The sequence below is a fragment of the Piliocolobus tephrosceles genome, chromosome 14 (genome assembly GCF_002776525.5).
Source record: "Piliocolobus tephrosceles isolate RC106 chromosome 14, ASM277652v3, whole genome shotgun sequence".
Lineage (NCBI taxonomy): Eukaryota > Metazoa > Chordata > Mammalia > Primates > Cercopithecidae > Piliocolobus > Piliocolobus tephrosceles.
Window position 1 is genome coordinate 78,917,842 of NC_045447.1, and position 20,761 is coordinate 78,938,602.

General features: G+C 37.0%; 1 protein-coding gene across 4 annotated transcripts in view; it reads left to right on the forward strand.

The window, feature by feature from the left end:
* Window positions 1–8,850: 8,850 nt before the first annotated feature.
* RFX3 (regulatory factor X3) overlaps window positions 8,851–20,761 on the forward strand; it is a 311,034-nt gene continuing 299,123 nt past the window's right edge. For 3 of the 4 annotated variants that reach the window (XM_023213190.1, XM_023213191.2, XM_023213194.1), the window contains exon 1: window positions 8,852–9,102. The gene's annotated coding sequence lies outside the window, so the exon portion shown is untranslated. Of the gene's footprint in view, window positions 9,103–20,761 lie in introns of all 4 variants that reach the window. The other variant, XM_023213193.1, reaches the window with a different exon arrangement.

The window sequence follows — 20,761 nt, forward strand, 5'->3', positions numbered from 1 at the left end:
ATAATAACCAGTATAGCAGATATAGCCAGTCCTCAATAAATATTAGAAAATTGACCATGCTTGACATTTGCAAGTACTGTAAACATTTCCTCCATTGTATTTTTTAGAATATGTCCTCTCTCACTATTCCTAGTTATAGCTTTAACCCAAGTCTTAACCATATCTTACCTCTAGAACTACTGCTTCCCTGTTTCTTTTGGCTCATTTACACAAATGACAAAACAAAAAAAACCAATCAACCCATGAGACCACAATACTTAAAGAAAAAAAAAAAAAAAAGATCACACTAACCATCTCAGTAGATTATGATAATGTTTCTTCCTTTTCTCACCTTTACATTGCTTCATTATAGTTAACATGAGATTAAGATTGTTTGTGGATATTCCAGTAACATTCCTGTCAACTTCCTTCCCAAAAGTTATTACAACTTCCAGCCTGTCTTACCTGTTTGTGGCAGGTAAGCATCCTATCTTTTGAAGTCTACAGTAAACTTTCAGGATTTTGTTTTCCAAAGATGATTGTCAAATAGAGAGGTATGGCTTTTTCAAGAGATGCTAATAAGTTACAATGTTTTAATTGTACAACTAAGTTAACTTAAAAATAGTCTTATAGAAATTACTTTTATAGTAGATACTTCCTTAATTTGCTCTCAGCAGTGAGAAGAACTTCCACCTAAACTCCAGTGTAGATCCACTTATTAAACATCATTCAATTCTGCCACCTCTGCAGCTGGTTTCTTAGAAGTTGATGGTTTCTGTTTTTTCCAGAAAGTCAGTGCTTTGTATTTCATAGTAGGATCATTGAGTCAGTACTGGCTCAAAATAAAATAATATGGGTATTTTATGCAATTTTACTTATTTCATTTAAGGAGGAATTTAATCTTAAACTTATCCACTTTCAAAACAGGCATGTTTAACCCTATAATCTTTGTCATACAGTTTTATATAATCTTTTTATTACTCACTTAAAAATTCTCATCTATTATCAATCTTCAAACAAATTAGTGTTATTCCTTTAAAGATTGTTTCTTCTGGGTGAAAAACGATGTAACATTTAACAAGTAGTCTATAATTATTCTTGTCACACATTTGAAGTTACAAGTAAGATAACCCTATAAAGCAAATCCAACTGTCTTTATTTTTTCATAAAGACGTATATCAATTTTTAATGAAGGAAAGGTTGCAGTGCCAAATTAGGGTACTGAGTTCAAGTACACTTCAGTAATCACCCTTTTATTAGTTTTTTTCTGATCTTTGTGAAACTAGCAGAAAGTTCACTATAATTTATCTCAGTGGATCTATTAACTAATCCCTCTCTCTATAATAATAAGGAAAAAAGCCTAAGAAACAAAATTGTTTTAAATTCACTTTTGCCACTGTTATTTCAGGGCCATTTTATCCATCACTCACTATGCTTAGGATTTATATAGTTCTCAAAGTCTTTTGAAAATGTTGGGGATTTAAGAAAAAAAGTTGACTTCAAAATATGAAAAGTTGCAAATAAAAACTATTTAACGTCTACAAAACATACCATTATGTCATTTTTAAACTCAATTTTTAGTCATGTATGTTTTATGTGATGTGGATGTATTTTAATGTGTTTAATATTATTTGGGGTTGGAGGTCTTCAAACCAAGTCTTTAAAATGGCCTTAATCTTTACAATTTTTTTTGAGACAGAGTCTTACTCTGTTACTAGGGCTGGAATGCAGTGGTGTGACCATGGCTCTGCAGCCTCGAACTCCTGAGCTCAAGTGATCCTCTTGCTTCAGCCTCCCACATAGCTGGGACTATAGGCACGCACCACACCTAGCGAATTTAATTTTTTTTTTTTGGTAGAGACAGGGTCTCTTTCTTGCCCAGGCTGGGCCTCCCAAAGTGCTGGGACTAAAGGTGTAAGGCATGGCACTTGGCCCTTAATCTCTTTTATGAAAGAAAGTAGTACCACCTAACATTTCAAATAGTACTTGCAGGCAAGTGTTTTAAACATTCCACTGAAAAATGTATATTTTTGTGTTCCCTGCCCTCAAAACAAAAATGTAAATAAGCTAAAAAAAATGTTTGGAAAAATATTGCATGCATATAAATCCCCCCTTTCAAAACAAACAAAAGAGGCATCATGAGACAAATACATGTTATGTCAATCAGTAATCTTTATTTTTCTTCATTAGTGGTTATATATTGCTTTAAAAGAACATTTTTAAGGATGAAAAAAGTTCAGTCATATGCTGTAACCGTTGACATACACATTCAAAAACAATTTAAATGAAGGTTTTATGTATTATTACTGTGATATTAGTGTGTGGGGCGGGTGAGATCTATGACATGTTCCAGTGAGAAGATACTATTAGTATACTTCCAATAGGAAGAATGGCCCAACAGAACTTGGGAGATGTTTTCTCCAGACTACATATTATATTAGAAGAAAGAAAAAAAAAAAAGGTAGTGGGAGGGAGGAAGGAAAGAGGAGGGAGGAAGTGGGAGGGAGAGGGAGAGGAAGGGGGAGGGGGAGGGAGAGAGAGAAAACAAGAATTTGTTAAAGAATTTGGATAAACAAAATCTTTTTTTATATATAACTGACAATAATTTAGTAAATAAAATACTTTTCAGCACATATTATTGACATGAATTGCTGATTCATTTATAGGAATTAATCTTTAACAGTTAAAGTTCATTGTCTTGTAAAAATCTACTTGGGGTTCACAAAGGTCTTAAAAAATGCTGGTAGAAATATTTATTAACATTATTAAGGTACTTACTCCACCAACAATTTTTCTTAATTTCACTGAAGTACTACATAAACACATATATTTAGTATTTTGAATCAATTTCCCTGGTATTCCATCTCTTAAAATCCATTAAAATCAGAATTTTAGAATTGAGATCATTCAGGTCTTTTTATCCTTGACTTACAAACTTAGTTTTCTTCTACCTCCAAAAGGCTTAAGTCTGAAGTGTTACCTACAGAGCTTATTTGACTTTCTAAACCTAGTCATAGACTTAGCACCAATATCTCCCAAACACTCTTAAGTGTTACCTTAGAAGGTTGTATGATCTCCACCAGTTTAAGATAGTTGATTCTAACAGAAAAAATTTTTTCTGTATTCATCTAGAGCTCACTTTAAGCCCTCAAAAGAAATTCCTTGTTTCTAGATGCATTCAGAATTATAAAGTAGCACAACTCATTTTTTTGAGCAGAAAATCAATGTTATCTATTGTATGTCACACTTACATAATTGAAAATTTGCCAAGAATTTTACTATTTATCCTTTCTCTGCAGGGTTGAACAAAAATATTACAGAAAACATGGACTAATGAGGTAGGTAATACAGTAACAAAATTCTATTAATGATTTATAGTGTTTGGGGGCAGGTATTACTGGCATATAATACATATATAATGCATATTAATTACAATTTTGAAAAACGTAAACACCTGCACAAAACAAGATCTAGACTAGAACTCTCTAGAACTTCTGAGATAATAGAAGTGTTCTGTATTTGCACTGTCCAACTTAGCAGGCAGTAGAGACTAGAACTCTCCAGAACTTCTGAGATAATGGAAGTGTTCTGTATTTGCACTGTCCAACTTAGCAGGCAGTAGCCACATGTGGCTATTGAACACTTAAAATGTAGCTAGTGTGACTGTGGAACTGAATTTTAAATATAAGTTTTAATTAATATTTAGATTTTAATAGCTCCATGTCATTAGTACAGCTTAGACAGTGCAGAACATTTTCATCATTCTATCACGTTCCCTCATAATCCTTTCCACTAAAATCCCAACCTACTGCCTCTGCCATAAGAAGACACTAAACATAGATTACTTTTTCCTGGTCTTAAATTTTATATAAATGGACTCATATGCTATGAGTCTGGCTTCTTTTGCCAAATGCAATGTTTTTGAGATTTATCTGTGTTGTATCAGCAGTCCTTTCCTTTGACTTGCTCAATAGTACTCCATTGTATGACTGTTTCACAATTTGTTTTACTCTTTCTTTTACTTCTTTAAGACAAGGTCTTGCTCTCACCCAGGCTGAAGTACAGTGGAGTGATCACGGCTCACTGAAAGCTTGAACTCCTGGATTCATGCAATCCTCTTGCTTCAGTCTCCCAAGTAACTAGGACTCCAGGTATCTGCCAACATGCTCAGCTAAGCTTTAAATTTTTTTTTGTAAAGACAGGGTCTTGCTATGTTGCTCAGGCTGGTCTCAAACTCCTGGCCTCAAGTGATCCTCATGGCTTGGCCTCCCAGAGTGTTGGGATTACAGGTGTTAGTCCTTGTGCTGGGCCCACAGTTTTCCCATCCTCCTATTGATACGCATTTGAATTGTTTCCAGACTATTTCTTTTTTTGAGATGGAATTTTGCTCTTGTTGGCCAGGCTGGAGTGCAATGGTGTGATCTCGGCTTACTGCAACCTCCACCTCCCAGGTTCAAGTGATTCTCCTGCCTCAGCCTCCCAAGTAGCTGTGATTACAGGTATGTGCCACTACACCCGGCTAATTTTGTGTTTTTAGTAGAGATAGGGTTTCTCCATGTTGGTCAGGCTGGTCTTAAATTCTCGACCTCAGGTGATCCACTTGCCTCGGCCTCCCAGTGTTGAGACTACAGGCATGAGCCACCGTGCCTGGCCCCAGACTATTTCTTTTAAAGCTGCATGTGTACATCAAAAGGTAATTTACTTTGGTGTTAAGCAAAGGTAGTCAACTTATGATTCCATTATCATCTTTCTGTGTTGGAGTAAAAATGTAATTCCAAGACACACAGATGCACACAAATGTGTGTACACATAGGCATACACACTCTACACACACTCTTCAGAACTGCCGAGTAATCAGCTGGTTTGTATTACTTAAAGAAAACAAAGAAAGACAAATCTAGCAGAAAATATTATTGCACTGTTTTCAAAACCAAAACATACTTTAGGTGGGGATAGGTAGGCTTGAGGGTGCTCCAGAGAATGGTGGCAAATTATGTTCAGTTTTGAATTATCTTGGCCCCTATCACTCTCTGTCATTTTTTAATAATTATCACATACCCACAGAATTTCAGATCTAGTAAAGGCAATTAGTAATCCAGTAATATAATTATCCAGTATTCTACATAAGTGCTCAATAAATACTGGTAGAAATGAAACAATACATTTTATATAAGAGAATCCAAGACTCTACATCTCTCTCTCAATTGAAGAAAATAGGATATAATCAAATGAAAAAATTTAAAACAGGTGTGATTTCTCTCTTATAAAAATATTCACCACAAATTCAACAATAAGGTGCCACAGACTATATCACTTTTCAAAACTCTGATATTTTTCAGAAGCAAGCCTATCACATAGCAGTATTTTATCTTTTCATATGCATCCTTTCTTTTTTAAAGTATTAACAATGAAAACACTTATTAAGTCCTTGAATATGCAGTGGATATGAATAGGCAAAAACACCCTAATAGATAATACAGAAAAGAAAATGTACCACTACGAATGTGTTAAAAGTAACTTATGAAATGCATAATCTATATATATAATCAGGGCTTCAGATTTCTCTTCAAGTAGTTCAGATACAAATGTGTTATTCCATGTCTCTTCCAATCATTCTGATCGGAGAGAAAGAAACTAATCCAAAGTTAAAACACAACATTCTAAATTAATAGATAATGTTGAACATTTTATAGTCAGGAACTATGTCTGCCCCACTTTGGCTTGGTTATGTACCTTTTTTATCGATCACACAGTGTGTTTTGTACTAATAGGTGATGTTAGAGGGGTCCAGTACTGGGTCTTTTCTGTGACTTCTTAGCAAATAATTTATTTCTGAAACATACACGTATCATATGTGAAGATGCATCTATGCAGCTTTAAAAATTCGTTAAAAAAAATCCTACAAGCAATGACCATGGGTTAAAACGTTTCTGGGTTCTTTTGTAACTAATTAACAGTATTAAATAATACATGCATGTAAAATCCGTATTTTTGATTCTATAGCTTGAATTGGTATCTTGGTTATTTGATTCAGTGTGGTGGTGTACTACCTGAGACTGGGTAATTTATGAAGAAAAGAGGTTTATCTGACTCACAGTTCTGCAGGCTTAGGAGTAAGCATGACTGGGAGGCCTCAGGGAAACTTTCGATCATGGCGGAAGGTGAAGGGTACAAGGACTTTCTTCATATTGTGGCAGGTGAGAGAGGGGTAGTGATAAATACTTTTAAACAACCAGATCTCTTGAGAACTCATTCATGAAACAGCACTAGTGGGATGGTGCTAAACCATCAGAAACTGCCCCCAGGACCCAATCATCTCCCACGGGGCCCCTCCTTCAACACATGCAGATTACGATTTGACATGAGAGCTGGGTAGGGACACAAAGCCAAACCCTATCAGGCAGTAACACTGAACATTTCAAATATTAACCTCAATATGGCTAGAATTGTATCATCATCAAGTATCCTAAAACATGGGAAAATATTTTAAATTCTAAATTTTCAAGAATTAACTTCAGGAAATGTATCTATTCCTAACTCTGGAAAAGACCAAACCTGTAAGGCATTAAACAAACAAACAAACAAACAAACAAAAAAAAAATTAGGCAGCTTAAAACTAATTTTATAATATTCTAGCACAAGGGTTGCACTTATTTTTTAATAGTCCCTCAAAGTAACTATTTATACTCTTGAGATACAGTTTTGCACAAGCTTCACTATGTGGTTTTCTTGCCTGTAGATTAAGAGTAGTAAATTAAAAGGGTGGTGAGGATAATAGAACTATGTTCACTGACAGCAGTAAAAAGCAACAGCTGACAATGAAAGAAGGGACAGGCAAACTGTAACAGACAATGGAACTTAAAAAAGCGATTCAGAGAGCCATGTAGTGACAGCATAAAGCCCTACACACCATTATAGGAATGAAGACTTTATCGGTAAGTGTAATAAAGTGAATATTCATAATGACTACTAGTTTTCATAAAGCTGGAATATATACCTCATTTCCCATCTGTATGTACAATGGGACCCATATTGGTCACCACAGTCATTTGTCTGACTAGAAACCCTTACTACCACAGTGGGTCAGGAAACCTTTTAGCTTTAGCACTAGGCTCACCACTGTTCACTACTGCAATACATTATTATTGTAAGAACATCTCTAACTCATGAGATTATCAAAGGCAACAATATTACTTTTTAAAATGTACCCAAAGTAGCTGGTTCCCAAAACACGGTAACCTTGTATTCCATGGCATGCAGCCATAAACTAAAACCACCGACTTTTAGGACTCTGTGCCTGTTTTTCCTCAAATGCGAATATTACCTAGCACTGGTGGTGTTGGGATTACATGAGATAATGTATGTAAAACACTTCGCACCAGTTCTGGGACACAGAATGAGCTCAGTATTATTTTAGCGCTGGTGAACTCATGCCGGCCCCAATCCCTTATTTGCAGGTGCAAAAATTAAGCCTCAAGAGGAGAACTGACTTCCTAAGGCTCTACTTCCAATATGTCATTGTCTTGGATAAGCAGCTTAGTGGCAAATGTTGGGAGATTTTGGGTATTGGCAGGGCCTGGGGGCATGTGCCTGCTGGACTCGAGTCTGCAGAGAACTGGAAGAGTCTGTTCGAACCATGAGGCATTAGAGGCTGTGCCTTATCAACGGGTGTTTGAGATGGCAGATTGTGTTAACAACATTCAACACAAGACGGAAGCCATTCGTCTATCTCAATTCAGCCGGAAACAGCAAGACCCTCAACTACAGTAGGCTGAGTAAGTGGGGCTGAGGGCAAGGTAGCTAACAGGATCCAGGCTTGAGCTCAAGCCCCGGTTCAGTCTTTAAAGAGGGATGAGCACGTAAGGGCTTAAACTAACAGATCCAGAAACTAACAGCATGGTGTCGCAGGTAGGTGTAAGTTACCCCGCCCCTCTACGTCCTCCGTCGAGGGGACTCGCCAAATGCGTTTTCTCAGCCTACGGGCAGGGCAATTTCTTGCTCTCTACAGGCACTTACTCCCAGCCCTGAAAGCAGGGAGTGATGACCTCGCCTTTTCGTTCTGGAGTGAGGGCCGGACACGCTTGGACCTCACCTCTCCGCGCCACTCTGCGGCGGGACCGCGGGAGGCCGCCTCGCGCCCACGCGCACCCCACGCTCGCCTTTTCTAAGATGGCGGCAGAGGCTGCTCGCTCACGCCCCGCCGCCCGCGCTCCTCCAAGTCGTGCCCTCAGGAGGCGGGAGTGGGTCAGAGCGCGGAAAGCAGGAAGGCGAGAGTGACGCGGACCCTCCAGTCCAGCGCAGGCCGCGGAGCCCTGAAGCGTCCAGGAAAGCGAAAAGCCAGCAGGCTGACGCGACCAGGAACACCGCCGGCGCCTCAAAAAAGAAAAAAAAACGACGGCACATCCGGGCCCCTCTGCCCGCCCCGCCCCGGAAGTAACGTATCGGGCAGGGGCGGGGGTTGCTCTTCAAAGTGGATTCTTCCTTAGCCATAGCTCTTCTCTCCACAAAGTGCCTGGAATCACCCTCGCCACCCCCTCCCTCGGGTTAGCCGTTACTCTCTCGTGGCTCCGGGACGTCTCTGCACAAAGCTGGCTGCTCGGAAAGGCAGCCCTCGTTTCACAGATAGTAATCCTCGCACCGCGACTCTAAATTCTCCTGGGCTTCGCCAGCGCGTGTAGTAACGTCCCTCTGAGAGGACTCTTGGTGACCTCAGCCCCAACCAAGCATAGGCGCACCTCTTCGGAGTCCTGTGTTGGAATCCCGGCCTCCTGCCCCGCCACCCCGCCACCCCTCCCGGCTTTGGGGACCGTCAGTCACAGCGCTGCTCCCTCCCCTTCCGGCGGCTTGGCCGGGCCCGCCTCCTCCCCTCTTCCCTCCCCCACCCCTCCCCGTGCGAGTGTCTCCCTCTCCCTCTCGCTCTCTCTCCCTCTCTCTCTCTCTTTTGTGAGTTATAGCAACCGTTGCCTTGTGAATCAAGCGCCATAGTCACCGTAGTCCTGGCGACTGTTACCCATCAACAACAACTACTCCTCTCCTCCTCCTCCTCCTCTTCCTCCTCCTCCTCCCCACCACCACCACCATCTCCATCACCCACCAACAACACCACAATAATCCACAGCCAAGGTGAATATTCTTCGGTCTCTACATGTGTGTGGGAGCGTGTGGCTGCGTGTGAACGCGTGTGTCCGTGCGTGTGTGTGTTCGTGTGTGCGAGCCGAGTGTGGCTGTGCAGGGGTCTCACTCCTGACACGGGGGCTGCCGCTGCGGCGCTGCCGCCGAGGGGCTCTGTTCCCCGGGCTTGTTTACAATGGACCCTGCGCGCCGCGGCTGGGTCGGGGGTGTGGGCGCCGCGCCGCCCGCCGGCCCCGGCCCTGCGCCGGCCGCACTTCAGGGATGGAGCGGGAGACTGGGGGGCTGCGAGCCGAGCGGGAGAGGGAGCCACAGTTTTCCGATGCGGATGCCGGATCTTTTCCTTAGGTCTGGTATGAGGAGGAGGGTCAGGTGAAGAGATAAGAATTTGTTCTTTCTTTAATTTTCTTCTTTTCCAACGCTGCTTGTTTCCTGCTTCTTTCAAAGCCGAAATAGACAACAGTGTGCAGGGGGGGACCCAAGAGGTGGTGTTTTGTTGTTGTTGTTGTTCACTTGTGGGGCCTTGTTAGGGTTTTGTTATTTTTATCCTCGTACGTTGGTGAACTTTTCCTACCGCCTATTCCCTTCATTTTTGCCCCTCTTTGCCTGGTGCTGAATGGGCTGCTCTTCTTTCACCATCGTCAGCTTCACGGTTTTCCTTTTTCTTTTTAAAACTGTGTTTTCTTTGTGCGGCAAACAGTCTTAATATCCATTCAGCACTCTTCCCTCCCCCTCTTTCTTCTCCCCCACCCCCCCACACCCCTTGCACACACATGGAAACCTGGGGCCTCTTCGTTGGGCTCTCTTTGCTGTACTGGGAAAGAGATTTTTCTTTTTTAAAGTCTGTCTCCTCTCTCTTCTTGTGTGTGTGTGTGTGTGTGTGTGCTTGTGATTTAAACCGGATGCACGGCATCTGTGATACTTGGGTTAGTAGTTATTGACAGTGCTTTATCCTTCATGTGGAGGTGGGAGGGGTAGTAGTGAGGTTCCGTTTCACTTTGATGATCCTCCTTCTCCGCAGTAGAGTGTTAACAGTTTTCATTGTGGTTATGAGACTTTGTGATGAACAGGGAAGGGACACAAGGAAGCTTTGTGAGAACTCAGTTCACAGTGTTATTTGTGACAGTTATGGTACTTTAAGAGTTTTTTTTTTTTAATCTGCTCTGTTCATTTTCCTTTGAGAGTTGAAATTGAAGTCAAGTTCATAAAGAATGTATGAAGCTTCTCAACTTGAAACGTGTGTATATTTCACTTTCTTTGTGGTTAAGATCTAGGCATGTTTGTACTTAACATATTCTTTTTATTTACTTTTTGATTTTCTTTGGACAGTGACTTGAACCTGCTCAGGAGAGAGAACTTTTTCCTTTTTAAGTATTTCTTTTAAAAATTATATTTCTCTGTAGATTTGAATACTTATTAGTCCTTATGTAGTAGGTTCTTGGTTAGCGTTAACCCAGTTTTACAGATCCCCTAAATTTGTTCATTTTTTTCAGCTTAACTTTTAGTTAATAGATTTATCAATAAAGAGTTTTGAAAATGAATGTGTGCTAAAACAAATATAACGTACTATTATAGTTGCACATATTGAAGTTTTTACTTTACAGTTTTAAAATGCTTATTCAAATAGTATTCTAACAGCAAACATATATTGATTTAACTGACAGCAGCTTGTGAATAATGTGACAGTACTAATTATTCTTGAGATTGTCAATGAGCAGGGTAGGTAATTATAATGCTATTAAGGCTAATATTTTGTAAACTAAGAGTTGGGATTTAAAAAAAACTTTTTCAATTCATTTCCTTGCGATTGCTATTTTAAATGAAGATGATATTTTGTTCTGAAAGAAGTCTTTCTCAGAGCACTCAGAATTCTTTATAATTATTCCTTCCCTCCCCAAACTGGGTTCCATGCAAATCTCTAATACTAACTTGTACTTTTTTTTGTTCAGATTGAGTGTCAAATGCCTGAACACTTTTGGATGGTGAAGCTCCTGGGTCCTATAAACTCTCTGAAGTTAATAGGAGTTTTGCTGTCTTGAGACAGTTTCAGACCTTATGCCATTTACATGATAGGTTTTCAGTTAAGTAAATTATATGCTAGAATGTTACGGTTTATTATTTGCAGTGTCTGAGAACTTTTTTGAGGCATTTCACTCATGTATAGCTCAAGTTTTCTGTAATTTAGATTTTCATTCACAAGTTGATTTGAGAGCAGAACTTAAATTGAATTTCATTACCTTTCCATTTTTTTAAGCATATATGTGGAATAAAATTGCTATTAGAGCTGCTATGGAATTGCTTTAATAATCAGAAACACTAAGAAATGGTAAATTTAAAAATTAAACCCAAGGGTAGATACTTAGCTTTTACTTTATTCTTTCTTAATATTTTTCCTAGAAGGGACTATATTACGTATTGATACTTTCTTGTGTTTTCAGTTTTTATACTAATAGAAATTTGTAAAAGTGATCATGCTTTGAAACTAAAACTATTAAGCAGAAGTCACTTGTAACTTGTTTTGAATAGTTAAATATCTGTGATTCAATATATGTCATAATGCCTCAGTCTTTTTGGTTTGTTTTGCCTGTGAATTATATTAAATGGTGTAGGCATCATACATATACACATATATGGCAAACTAATGAATTTCTAGAAATTTTGCATCGTTTCACAATGTTTTCATTAAATGTTGTAGTGATGCTTAGTTTTTTTGTATTATTCCTCCAGTACTCAAATAGTCTTGTACTCTACTTTGGTACTCAAATAAAAGGTTATAGTTTATAAGCTTAATATGCTTTAACCCGGAACAGTGTATTTTACCCTAAACAAATTTATTATGGTAATTTTTTTACCATTAAAAATAGCAATTATAAAATGAATGAATCTTAAAAGCAAGTTGGATTTTATGCATCGTTTAAATGATAATATATGTTACTCTTTGGTAACATTTTTCATTTCTTGAGAAAGTTGATATTGTGTTGGTATTCTCCAGCTGAAGAAATTAGCAGGTAGAATATAATGATTTTTGGTTTTCAGATTTTAAAGTGTGGGTATATTTGTGTGTGTGTTTGTGTTTAAATGGGTGGGCATAGCAGAAGATATGTGGCAAGAGTTACACACACACACACTTTTCCAGAACACTAATAGGAATGTTACCTTGTTCGTAGTATTCATAGTGAGAATGTGTTACAAGAAATGAGAATAGGGAAGAAGTAAACTTTAACATTTTGGTGAGGCTCCTGATTATTTTGTTTTTATGCTGAACCATTGGCTAAAAATCCTCTATTTGAGCTCAGTTACTTTAAAAACAGTTTTCATAACTGAATAATTTGCCTTTAACTCTTTGGTATATATTCCCAGTGGCCATCACAAAGTTATGTTTTAAATTCCTCTCTATTCAGTTACATAGTGTTCCCATATTTTGGAAATCCAAGATTAAGTGGATTTGACTAAATCTAGCTTGTTAGGGACAGATGGCTGCTTTAAACAGGTGTCACTTTCATTTTTTACTGCATTGTGTTGGGACTTCCAGTGGTTGACAAAAGGGCTGTCTAAAGCAGGTGGCATCCTTTGCTTTTGTTGTTAGTAAAATCTACTTTTAGAGTTAATTATTTTCCTAGGAAAGTTTTTTTTTAAAATAAAGTATAAGTTTTGAACTACTAAAGATTCATAATTTAACGTAAGTTTTATTTCTGAATATTATTCTGTTTTTAAGTTGTAGAACTTGCAGATTCTTTCACAAAACACTTATCAATTCTTATAAATAATGGTAAATTCCCTTCGAATCCAGAAAAAGTACACAGGAACATTTTACACACCCAAATCAAACCCCAGGGCCAATTTGAATAAAGTGAAATTTGGTTAACATGACAAGTTAACTTTTGTCGTCCTTCACTGAAATAATTTTTTGACAGCATTTTTTATATGTTGGAAATAGGTGTTGTTTTTATTGGTTAAATATTTTCAAACTAAGCATTTTCCTGACTTCATTTACTGCTATAAAGTTTATAGTGATCTTTTAAAATAATATTTTTAAGTATTAATGTTCAAAAATATGTACTACAGTAAATAAAAAACTATCAACCTATCGATTTCTAAGGTTCACGTTTACTGTATAATTCTGTCCTTTTCTGTGGGAATTTTATATTTCTTATAAGAGATGCACCAGAGGGTGCTGTGCTGTTTGCAACATGAGATTATTATCACTAAGAATGTGAACTCACTAGAACTTTTATTTAAAGAAAAATTTTTTAATTATATATGCATTGAAGCATATAATAGGCTTATTTTTATGGAGTTTAACATACTATCTTAATTGGCACTTTTACATCAAAACCTATCTTCTTGTACTAATACATATTACCGCAACATATAACAATATAAAGATTGGTATCTTTCGCACTGTCTGAATGTCAGCATTAGTCCTATGGGCATCATGTTGATTATCTTATGTAGATATTTTAGTCTTTATTTCAAAACTTAGGTTACCCTGAGAATCATACTATTTGGTGATATGTGGCTTTATACTTCTTAAATTTCATATGGTTAGCATATATCAATAATTGTACATTCTTATAACACTTTTACATGGCATAATTAGTGATATACTTTTTATTGTATAATCTTTTAAAAAATCTGCACTGGAAAAATAAATGGCACTGGAAAAATAAATGGCAATAGTGATTATCAGGCTAATTCATAATAAAATAGTATTAACATTATCTAGATAACTCTGGCTGGGTATATTGGTTCACGTTTAGAATCCCAGAACTTTGGAGCTGAGGCAGAAGGATCACCTGAGGCTATGAGTTCAAGAGCAGCCTGGGCAACAAGGCCGCAAGATTTCATTTCTACAAAAAAAAGAAAAATAAAATTAGCCAGGCTTGGTGGTGTGTGCCTGTAGTCCAAGCTACTCAGGAGGCTGAGGTGAGAGATTTGTTTAGCCCAGGAGTTTAAGGTTACACAGCTGTGATCATGCTACTGCACTTCAGGCTGGGTGACAGATCAAGACCCTGTCTCAAAAAACCAAAACCAGAAACGAATGCAATCCCTACTTCACGCTGCTGAAATAGGCTGGTTTGATTGTTTAATTTGGCTGTTTATCTGAAAACTTTTAGATTCTCTGCCTTACTGTGTGCCATATAGTTTTAAACTGGGAGTGACCTTATATTGCTTTTTGTATTTTATTTGTTCAGTGAGAGATTTTCAGGAGAACCACTGAGTCCAATCTTGGGCTGCTGCTTGTGTCATCGATTCTCTTTTTACAGCAATATATACTCTAAAAGACATACTGAAACAGTAATATCTTTCTTAAGTAAGCTTAGAAAGACATAGTAACAGCATATAAACTTTTAAATCTTGATAATGGATTTATCTGTACTATTACACATTTTACTATAATTAATTGTGATATTTTTATAAAGTAACCTTACAAGGCATAGTAGTTCATGGGTGTTGGACTGCCTCAAAGAATCCAAAACATTTAATAAAGTAACACTATGTTTAAATACTGGTCTTGCTAAAATAGGTTAGGTATTTTTGTTTAAAAATATAGTCCTACAGTTTACCAGTTAGTTTTTGCCAGTAAGATTTTTCCTTTTTTGAAACAGGGTCTTGCTCTGTCACTCAGGCTGGAGTGCAGTGGCATAGTCATAGCTCACTGCAGCCTCGATCTCCTGGGCTCAAGTGGTCCTCCTGCTTCAGCCTCCTGAATAGCTAGGACTATAGGCTATTGCCATCATTTTAAAATATAAAACATTTCATTTATTTATTTATTTTTTTTGTAGAGACAAGGTCTTGTTTTGTTGCAGGCTAGATTTTTGAAAGTGTATTTTATGACAAGTTATGTTGCTTAAAAAATCTTTATTTTTGTAGTTTTTATTTCATATCAAATGCAGAGTGTTCTTAGTGAAAACAAATCAGTTAAAAGTTGAAATGTATTTAGAGTATCAATACATCGGTATAAATAGGTTTTGTTCTTTAAATAGTTGGGTAGAATAAGTATACTGGTGAAGAACAGGCTTTGGAGTCAGATTTCAGATAATCTCATTAGCTGTGTGACTTTGGACAAGTTATTACCTTCACTTAACCTCAGTTTTCTCATTTGAAAAATAGGATCAGTCTTGCCTGCCTTATGGGGTTTTGTGAGGATTAAAGGAGATAATTTATGTAATGTACTTTGCTCAGTATTTGACACAATATGTGTTCAATACGTGTTGGCTTTATTATTAGGGAAGGCTGAGAAAATACCTATTCTAATCTTTTTGCTACCTAAGAATCCTTTGACCATTCCTTTTTTAATGAGCCCAAAAAGTTTTGAAAGACTTTGCTTACCAATCTATACTCGTTAAATAATAATTCCTTTTCCTCCACTTTAGAAAATAAAGCACAGACAAGCTGCCAATCACAGGCCTAGATTATCATTTGATAACCAGTCTTATCACACTGAATTAATAGAATGCTAGCCCAAAGTTATGTTTTAGTTTTATTCTGCAGCCTTATAATGGGCTGCTTTTACTAGGTTTGCATAACTCTCCTGGTCAAAGGATTTTAGATTAAGATCTAATGATGTAATATTTCATTATCTGTTATACTGTCATTGTTCAGTTCATTGTCCCACTTATATTTTTATTTTCATGTTAGACACGAATTATTTTAAAACAGTCTGAGCCCTGTTTATAAACTTTATACCGAATGCAGTCAGTAATGTTAAATAATGATAAATAGTCTAGTCAGTTGCATGAAGATGAGTTTATCAAGGAATTATTCTACATTTTTATAATACATTGCTTATAATTATTACTTTACGAAGGGTAGAAAAATGTGTGAGGTCACTACTTGTGTACCTACAGCAATAAGTAATTTTGGCATAATTTGTCAATACCAATCTTCAGTTGTAAAGTAACCTTGGAACATTGTTTAGTGTAATATATAATATGAAATCATAGAGGAAATATGTCACCTGTGGCTTCCTTTCATTGGATATTAAAGGTGTTTAAGTAGCATTTTCAAGTTGGCTGCTTAATTGTTAAAGTTGCTCTTCAGTAATTTCCTTTATTTCTATATTTTTCCTGAGCATTTTCATTGGAATGAAATAATTTTCTCATTTTAGAGTGATCTATAAATAGTCCTAATCTTTCTCAAACTGGAAATTTGATTTATATATTTCAGTTGAAATTTTACCTGATACTATATGTCTTTTCTTTTTTGCCAAAGCATTGTATATTGTACAGATGTTTGTCTGTGTCACTCATTTCACCATTCTCCCCACTCCCGTTAAGTGTTTAGTTATGTGACCCCTTTTGCATTATTTTTGTAGATAATTAGCCCCAACGTATCAATTAGACTGACTCTTAGCTTAGCCACCTCCTCAGCTTCCTTTTGCCAGTAAATTTGACACACATTTAAAAGGAACTTTTGGGAAAACGTTAGGAAATGTGATTTGGATGGTCAGGTTATGCAGTCATACATTGCTTAATGATGTGGATATGTTCTGGGAATTACGTAGTTAGGTGTTTTCATCATTGTGTGAACATCATAGAGTGTACCTAACACAAACCTAGATCGTATATCCTGCTACATGTCTACGCTGTATAGTATAGCATATTATTCTTGTCTATAAACCTGCATAGCATGTTACTGGAGTGCATACTGTAGGCAGTTGTATCTCAGTAATAAGTATTTGTATATCTGAACATATCTAAACATAGAAAAGGTAATGCATTGTGTTAAGATGTTTAGTTGGTTATGATGCCACTGAGCTAGAGGAATTTTTGAGCTCCATTATGTTGTGGGATGTGGTTTGTTGTTGACAGAAACATTATGTGGTGCATGACTGTACGGTTATTCTTACCATTTCCAATAGTCTGTTACTGTCTTACAATTTCTACTCATCTGACTGTCCTCTTGGACAAATATATAACCTTGTTCCACTAACTGTGTAATCTGAGTGTGGTTTTGATTCATAAGGCTCCCTTCTTAGTCCTGGCTATGTGCTGGCCTCTGGCTAAGTACCTTAGGGTTAAATCTCTAGTCCATAAATATTGTGTTTGCACAAATGCCTGCTATTGTTGACTTTTAATTTCTGGATTCTTCTTTCTCACTTTTATTAGAAGCAGTAATACCCAGTTACTACTGCTTGCCTTTGCTTTACAGTGCTTGGTCTAGATTTCTGGAGGTTCTTGGTAATTCCTGTTTAGGCAAAAATGAGGTATTGGGTAATAGGAGTTGAGAGTGAGGCAGCTGTCCTCAAAGTGATAGTGTGTTAGTTGGTAAGAGGAGACAGATAAAATGAAAGATGATAAAAGGAGAAAGGACGAGTGACCAGGCCAAGATATAAAGGACTTCAAAAATGCTAGCCAAAGGAGGTTAAAGAGAAAATAAAGGTTCTCACTCTATTTCTAACCGTAAAGCCTTAGTGTAGTCACTTAATAGGCCTCAGCTTCTCCATCTGTAAAACGAAACAATAGGGCTGTGGGATCTCTAAAGCCCTTTCCAGTCTATGATTCTGTAGCAAGATTGACACTGGGAAAAGGGAAACATGCCAATGACATGGAGCCAGGAGTTGGCATTTCCCTCACTCATGTTCTCAAAGGCTAACAAGGTGTTTGCTTATTGTTTCTTCTGATAAGAACAAGAAAGAAAGAAAGAAAACCCACAGCCTGGTACTAGCATAATGGCCATACCTGTAGCAAAATCTCAGAAGGTTCCACCATTTCAGTGGCTTCTGTAGAGAGAGTGGTGGCCAACTGCCCTCATTTTCTCACCCACATAGGAATTAGCTGAGTCTCACAGCTTGAGTTCCTGCCGGAGCCAGCTTCTCTATGTATGTGTGCCAGACAAGTGTCTGACATTTGGGGCTCCTCCTGTCTGTTGCTCACCAATGAGATATTTAAAACAGGACATAATTTCCCAAGTATGTGGATAGGCAATTTTTAACAGAGAGAGAGAGAGTGCGAGAGCGAGCGAGCGCATGCGCACTCTCTCATCAGAATAAAAATTAATTTAGGTTTCTGTTGATCTCATTTTTAAGATGTTTCTTCCCCAATTATTGAAGCTATTCAATGGGTTTTTAAGAAGTGCTAAAAATCCTGTCAAGGCCTAGACAAGCTCTGAGAGCCTTTGGACTACTTTGGTGTCCCTGGTCTGGAAAGCATTGCCATCCTCCACACTAGTCTCATGTTTTTCCATCGGTAATAATTAATGCTTTACTTTCTCTTAATATTGTTTATATTTGGATAAGAGTTCTTTTAATTAAGCTTTGGTAGAGAAAAATAGTTCTTTAAGAAGTATACATTTTCTTAAATTTAAATACATTTTTACTTTAATGCTACTTTGGTTTTTAGACTTACCACGATTTTAGAACATAGCAGGCTAGGAGAGGAAGCATTTTTACATTTATTCAGGATAAGTCATATATTCTGCTATATCTCAACTCTTTTACCAGCCTAATAGGGGAGTATATTAAAGCTTAGATTGTAATTGTTGTTGCTTTAAAAAATGTATTTTTGCATGCTTTTTTACTGATTAATATAACATATTCAAGTTTCTGGACTACATTCAGATTTGCATGCCTAATAGCATTTATGTACTTCAGTATAACTTCCATCTTTAAAATATATCTCCCCTTCAGTCTCAGTCAGCATAGTTTACTTTAATGTGCAAAACCATTTTAGAGATTCTTTGCTTGGCAGTTAAGTGTCTTCCATGTTTTAGTTGTGGAGGAATGGGGGAGGTTGCTGTAGAAGGGCAGGAAAAACAGATACATTTAGAAATCATATCCTGTTTCTATTGTTAGACATCAGTGCATTACATATTTTCCCCAGTTAATTTTCCTGGACCATTAAGTTCTGGTGGGTGTGGGGGCTTGAGATGGGACTTAGGGGGCATGGGGAGTTGGGAAACAGAAGACTTAGGTAATCCAGTATTCCAGATTTCTTATCTATTGTAATAGTGTGCAGAGTACATCTATTTTTGTGAAGATGGGCATTCTGTTTAATTTTGTTAGTGATTCCTTTTTTCTAAAGACTCAATATATCTGTATATATCTATCCATTAGTACATTAGTAGATGTAAAATAATATCTTTCTTTTTTAAGGAACCAGAATTTTGATTTAGTCATGCACAAATTTTAGAAAGGTAGGAATTAAAAAAAAAAAGACTTGAGAAAATCTAGTTCATAAACAAGATAACAGCAGTGATTCCTGAAATCTACCTCTTTATGTTTTGCTTTGGATAAATGGTTTTGTGGATATATATTTTTGCATTAGAATTTAGTTTTCCCCTGATACTATTTATGCTATTTTAAATAACCAAAGAGCAAAGCCTGTCACATCAGGCATTTGCTTATTGGCATCTGATTATATCTGATGACAGTCTCAGAGATGAATTTTGATGAAGTGTCAGTTTAAGGGTCATTAATAAAAAATATCAAAAGCTATTATATAAGTAATATGAAAATCACCTTTACAACTTTAAAACTATAATACGTATTTTGATGTGCCATGTTGAAAACCCAACATGAAAAATCAGTACATAACATGCAAACCCATAAATTTAGTTTCTTTGTTTTATAAAATGATTATATTGCATGTGTCTTAAGAGCATTTTAAAATACTTTGTTTAGCTCACACTTGTAATCCCAGCACGTTGGGAGGCCGAGGTGGGAGAATCCCTTGAGCTCAGGAGTTCAAGACTAGTGTGGGCAACATAGTGAGACCCTGTTTCTACAAAAAATTAAAAAATTAGCAAGGTGCAATAGTGCCTGCCTGTAGTACCACCCCCTCTGGACTGAGGTGGGTGGATTGCTTTAGCCCTCAAGGTGGAGGCTGTAGTGAACCCAGAACCTGGGCAACAGAGGGAAACCCTGTCTCAAACAAAACAAAACACAACTTTGTTAAAAAAAAAAAAATTGCTTTTCAATTAGAATGTAGTAGATATATTAAGAAAAATGGAGTTTAACTTAAATAATGTGTTTTGTGTGTGTGTATATAGATATTTAGAAAGTCATTTTAGTTTACATTTTGCTTGGTGTTGTAGAACTATCCGTACTGTTTTTGTGCACTGATGTTGCATTATCCGTCTCTTGGAGGATCATTAGGAACATTTAGTATTTCCACCTCAGCGCTATTTTCTTGAGGCAAAGAAAATTAGGGTAACTGTTTGATGAAATTCTTTGAATGACCTTCGTGTCATTTTGTGAGCAATTTTTAATAGTGTCTCACATTATATGATGATTTTTAGAGGCTACTTTTAGTTAATAAAGACAATGAATGTTGAAATTGAATTAAATTGTAGTTAAAGACAAAAATTGTAATTCATTCCAATTATAGGAAGTTAAGGTATTGTGCTGTTGGATCAACATTTGATCTCCTTATTTTTAGAAGTCTGCGGCGTTTTGAAATGTAAAACCTTTTAAATAATATTGAATGAGTAGAGCTGTATAATAGTTGCGGGTTTATATTTCAGCAAAGATTTGAGTGCCATGTGTCTTGGAAGTGAGGTGGGATTCTTTTATCTTGGAACTTGGAAAGAGATTTATTTTAATATTTTGATTGAGTTAAGTTTGCTTGAGCATTTTTGGGGGTGGATAGAAATGCAAATGACCATGGACTGGAGATACAGATCAGAGTAATTTGTGAGAGGAAGTAATTGT